Genomic DNA, 6000 nt, shown 5'->3' with positions numbered 1-6000 from the left:
TTCTCAGTGTAGGTTAAATTTAAAAAAAACAAAAAACGGATCATGATTCCTGCAGAGACAATATAAGATGGGAACCATTACAGTACAACTGAAAATGTGTCATGTTTACATCCCAAATCTGGCAAATATGGCTGCCAACCTCCAGATGGTGGCTGGAGATCTCCTGGGAAAATGGCTGCTTTGGGAGGTGAACTGCATGGCATTATACCCCACAGAAGTCCCTCCTCTCTCCAAATCCCACCCTCCTCAGGCTCCACCCCCAAGACTCAAAGGTATTTCTCAACGTGGAGCTGACAACCCTAGTGGCAAACTCCCATCTGTTAAAGCTATATTTTACAACTACCATGTGCATAATAAAGCTTCTTTCAACTAACTGTACCAGTGCCACCTCAGAACATTTAATGGACTCTGCTGACTCAATTAAAGCCCAGATTTGCTGTAAATATGTATCCTTCCCAAGTTCCTTAAAAGGGGGGGGGCAAACTTATGAGGGAAGGAAAGGAGGGAAACCTGCTAGGATTTCTGTGTATTCCACAGCTCCTCTCCTTGGCATCCACTCACTCCTGTCTGATCTTCATTTCTGCAGTTTGGGTGATATTTGTAGCACCTTCTTCTTCTGGTTAGTCATTTCTGATTAGGCACTTCGGGAGAGGGATAAGCAGAGTCCATATTTTACTCAGGAATCTTCTTCCTACCTTCTGATCAGCATTGTGATGGCAACTGTTGCAACTGATCTTCTGTTGGCGAGGGAGAGAAAGGAGGTACTATGGGTTCCTACTCTCCCTCAAGATTGCATACAAAATAAAACAACATTATAAAACGAACAAAATGACAAAATAATTGATAAAATAAATTGTGGTATAAGCAACACTTTCTCCAAATGGAGTCTTTTTCCCTATCAGGAGATTAGTTTTGCTGTCTGAGACACAGGAGATAGAAATTCCCATTATGTTTCACTGTCCTCTATTTGTCATAGTAGTAGAAGAAGAGGAGGAGGAGGAGGAGATTGGATTTATACCCCTCCCTTCACTTGGAGTCTCAGAGCGGCTTACAAACTCCTTTCCCTTCCCCTCCCCACAACAGATACCCTGTGAGGTAGATGGGGCTGAGAGACCTCTGAGAGAACTGTCCTTGAGAGAACAGCTCCGACAGAACTATGGTTTGCCCACGGTCATCCAGCAGCTGCAAGTGGAGGAGTGGGGAATCAAACCCAGTTCTCCCAGATTAGAGTCTGCGCACTTAACCATTACACCAAACTGACTCTGAGTTAGTGAGAATTTCATAGGACAGGGATCTTATGGAGCTGTACCTACTGAATAGTGTTTGTGGAATAGTATGTTACCAAAAGAGACTATAAAAGAAGAGCATGCCATGATATTTTCAGTCAAAGTTAGAGCTTAACACCAAAACTTCAAGGCCTCAGGAATAAATCCGTCAGATTGACCCCCTCTGGAGGTTGTACGGCACTATGGCCTCAGTCCACCAAAGGATAATTGACAGGATTACAACAGATTGCCTTATAAACACCATTCTTTCCTGGGGGAGGACAAGGAAAAATGTGCTACTTCAGAGATACAGGATCTGATAAGAGTTATCATGATTAAGAAGGCCAGAAGCCGGGGGATCTTTATAAACTTAGTTATTCTCAGGGATGGGAACTGACAGGCCTGAAGTAAATTGGGAGTGGAGGGGTGAAACTTGTTTACAGCTACTTACTGCCTAACATGCTATTCTGTTGGAAATAAAGACACTATAGATTTTTACAGAAAGCAAGGCCAGGAAAAGGTGACAAAAATATCTCATTTTACAAATGTCCCTCTAGTAGCCCCTATACTTCTCAACACAGAGATACAAAACAGACCAACCATAAACCACACCTCAGCCCAAGTATCTCATATTATGTGTAGCACTGCCTGCATTTCTTCATCAATGAAGTAGAGAATATTATTACTAATTGCCTATAATGTTTTCTAATGAGATGTGTAGAATATTTCCATTTCTGTGACCTAAGTGAGAAAATTATCTGCTCTCCCCACTATCTCTGCACTATGCATCAAGGCAGGCAGTTGTATCTCAGACAAAGAATCAAAGTGGCAGGCAGGAAGTGAATACCTATATGATTAATGTTAGGTAGTGGAAGGAACCTTTGCCTTGCCCTATAGGAAAAGGCCTCTGTCTAAACGAAACAAATAGCATGATAGACAAAGGAGCAGGCAAAACAGTGCTGAGTCCCTTCACTTGTTAAGTATCTCTGCCCCTAGCACCGTCTCTTGACAGTGTAAGAAAAGGGGCAGGCTCAGATTTCTTTGCCTTCTGAGGGATAGGTTGCAGGTGTCCGGAGTTCTCGTTATTCCTCTGGTTGCATCCTGTCCTATAGGTAAGGAGAAAGGGAGAGCTGGTTATCAAAGGGCTGGGTTCCAGCTTCTCCCCAGAAAGCCTTGCTTTCTCCTGCCTCTCTGATTTGCATGGCCGAGGCTGGAAACGGTCCAGGAAAGGAAACGGTCAATCCACAACACCAGGCTTTGCAGTACATCAGGAGAAATAGCAATGTAAGGAAGTCCCCAAATCACTTTCCCAGGTGACAGTTGCGAAAGGGGTAGATGAAAACTAGTAGAGAAGCAGTCTGGGCCATTCCGCCACATGCTCAGTATACTTAATACACACACAACTGAAAGAAAATACAGTCATTCCTTCAAATAATGTGGTAGCTTTAGTTTAGTAAATTGTATTTCACACTTCCTTATCTCAAAAAAGCTTCTAAGCTGAGGTTCTGTTTTAACCATATGTAAATGTTACCAGTTTGCAGGCAGATGATTAAGCAATCAAAACCAGGCAAAATAATATGTATAGAATCTGAACATAAATAAAACACTTGGTTTCAGTGGGAAAGTATAAAATATTTTCTTAACTCTACCTCTGAAACTAATAAGACCTTTGCTTACATTTGACTAGACCATGACTTCTGGAAGCATGATAAATGAAATTATTATTATTATTATTATTTACTCTATCAATATATGGTACTATGGTCCCAGTCACATGGGCTGGAAAATGCAGGGGTGGGGGGAGCATGGCTGTTAGCCCCAGAGCAAAGTGACGCGCGGCAGCCCAATCACATGTCCCATCGCGGTCCCGTGGTTAGGCCGTTAGGTGCCAATCACACGGCTATCCTGCAGTGTGGCAAAGAAGCGGCACGGCACAATAACACCGACAATCGCTAGGCGCCCTTTCTGTGGCAAACAGGAATTTTTTTTCTTGCTTAAATTTGCGCATGCGCATGATTGTGTGCATCCTATGGAGACTTACAAAAAAAAATCCAGTTTGCGACGGGACATGGACGGGTGCCGGATGCCATGGGATTCATGCGGAAATGTGATCAGACACCCGCCCTTGCCCCGCGTTTTCCGGAAACTAGTACCTCGTATGTGATTGTTTTTTACTCCGCATCTTCGGTGAGAAGCCACGGTTTAGCCACGGGTGCGCTATGGCTCCCAGATGTTCTGGTGTGATCGCGCCTGGAAAACCCGTGGGATGATTGTGCCTTCAGCGCAGCAAATGCTCCATGTGAACAGGGCCTATAAAGAATAACGAACAAGATTTAGAAAATCAATTTTATTGTTATATTATAATATTATAACACTCACCCCCTGGGTTCTCTTCATCTATTGCATTCCTTATCAAATACAGTACTTGAAAAATCAAGCATACCATTGAGGAAACTCTTTATATATGATAGGTAAAACACATTTATTTTGAAGCAAAATGACTTGGAAGTAATAAATCATTAGCGTACAATTTAAATGGGTTATAAGAAACAAAACTGCAACCCACAGAATTCTGGGTAAAAGCTAAACTCTGACAGATATGTGCACCGGATGTAAGGTCATGACCTCAAGGAATAGGTGCATATTAGATTGATGAGGTCAAATGAATTGCATTTAACTCAGTTTCTTCAAGGCAAACTGGAAGTCTGTGACATTTGTGTGTGATCCCTGATAAGAAGCTAGAAATAATCCTAGATAGCTAAAATCTAGATATCTAAAAGCCCCCCCCCCAGGCTGTCACAGAAGAACAGAGCTAAAGTGGTCCAATATGCATTAAAACCTGAATATAAAATTCTTCTTTAAAACTATAGCTCTGAATTGTTTACTGGTAAGAGTTGCACAGAAGAGATGCATTCAGCTTGTGAGCCTTTCTCTGTAAATCCAACTACAGCAACGGGAGATTGCTGACAGAATTTTCACTATGCAACCCTACCCTGTTTGCTCCCTGAACAACTGACACAGCCTCCTGTCATTGCCTGTCAATTTCTGTGTTACCAACAGCAGTCAATCCCTACTTTTCTTTGCCCTCATGTAGAAGTTTTCCCCTAGTGCCACTTTCTCTTTGGCCTACTTTCTTTCTTCCATGTAGCGCCTCTGCCACACGTATGTCTCACTTCCTGCTGCTTGCTGTTGTCTCTTCTCATTCAGCCTATTTGTTTACTCTTTCTGCCAAGAGCTTGCAGCCTCTCCTGTCTTCAAGTCTTGGTAAGTTTTTTTTAAAAAGTAAGACACTCTAATAATTTGTTCCTTTTTTCATCAACTCCAACTATTTTTTGCCTTTCTTTTATTCAGTCCTTTTACCAACAATCCTCTCAGTTTTTCCTGTATCTCTTTCTACAGCCCACTCTGTTCCCTTCTGTGAGCTCCCTGGTCCTGAGTTTTCCTATTGATAGGATTATTCATACAACATATTTCCTGTCTTCAGTCTGACTTGCATAGAACTTCCTGTCTCTAGGGCCCATGTGAGGTTCCCAGGGATGCCAGCCTCCAGGTGGGACCTGGGGGATCTCCTGGAATTACAGCTCCTGTCCAAACTAAGGTGATAATTTCCCCTGGAGAAAATGGCTGCTTTGGAGGGTGGACTCCATGGCATTGTACTCCACTGATGTCCCTGTCCTCCCCAGGCTCCAACCCCAAGTCTCCAGGAATTTCTCAACCTGAATCTAGCAACTTTACCCCTATCCCCCACCCATGTCCAGGGGGACCTGGCAACCCTAGGGGTTCAATTCACAGCCAAATCACCCCTCCAGCTCCTACAAAAGCTAACTGTGAATATTCTGTTGCTTACAGCTATTTCTGTAAGAATCACCTAGAATTGCCAACTTTGGGTTGGGGCATTCCTGAAGATTTGGGGGTGGAGGTTGGGGAGGGCAGGGTTGGGGAGGGGAGGAATCTCAGAGGAGAATAATGTGATAGAGTCCATTCTCCAAAACATCCAGGTTCTCTAAGGGAATTAATTTCTGTAACTTGGAGACCAGCTGTACTTCTGGGAGATCTCCAGGTCTCACCTGAAGGCTGACAACTGTGTGGGTATATCTGGCAGCCAACTGGGAAGAGGAAGCCACTGTACTCGAAAAGAAATGGTAAGCCATGCAGAATCATGTGGGGAAATGGTTACGGTAAGCTACGAAGCCTGACAAAGTGTAAGTCCTTAGAAAGAATTGCTTGGGATTGGTGAACAAAGCAGCAACTGAGAGCAGGGAGACACTGGAAGTAGCTCCCAGAAATACTGAGGAAATTGCACCCTACACTGAATAGTCCACCTAAATTAACCATCCTAATATTCATACTTTGCAAAGCCTTGAATAGGGCTGGGTTCCCCCCACCCCACCCCTTTTCTTTACTTAATGAACTCAGGGCAGATAGTCAGGATGAGAGGCTATAATGCTGAATAAACGCTCAGAATATTATTAGTTCCTTCAAACATGATGTTTGAGCTCTGTTTCACACAGCACTGTATTCTAGCAAGCAGCTCTTTCCCCCCTGTCTTTTTTCACGCCCTGTGTGAGGTTTTCCTTTTCATAAAGATGTTGGCAGATATACAATAAAGTGGAGCACAAACTGTTTAAAGAATAAAGTTGCTTTATTATGAAGGGAACAAACTTTGTAAGAAAGAGGAAAGAAAGAAAAGGAAGTCTAACTAGCTAGGAGAGAGTCAGTAGCTAACAGGTCTCAG

Source organism: Gekko japonicus, unplaced genomic scaffold (genome assembly GCF_001447785.1).
Source record: "Gekko japonicus isolate JY-2015 unplaced genomic scaffold, Gekko_japonicus_V1.1 scaffold39, whole genome shotgun sequence".
NCBI lineage: Eukaryota > Metazoa > Chordata > Lepidosauria > Squamata > Gekkonidae > Gekko > Gekko japonicus.
The sequence above is the reverse complement of the archived record's forward strand: the minus strand, read 5'-3'. Positions refer to the sequence as shown.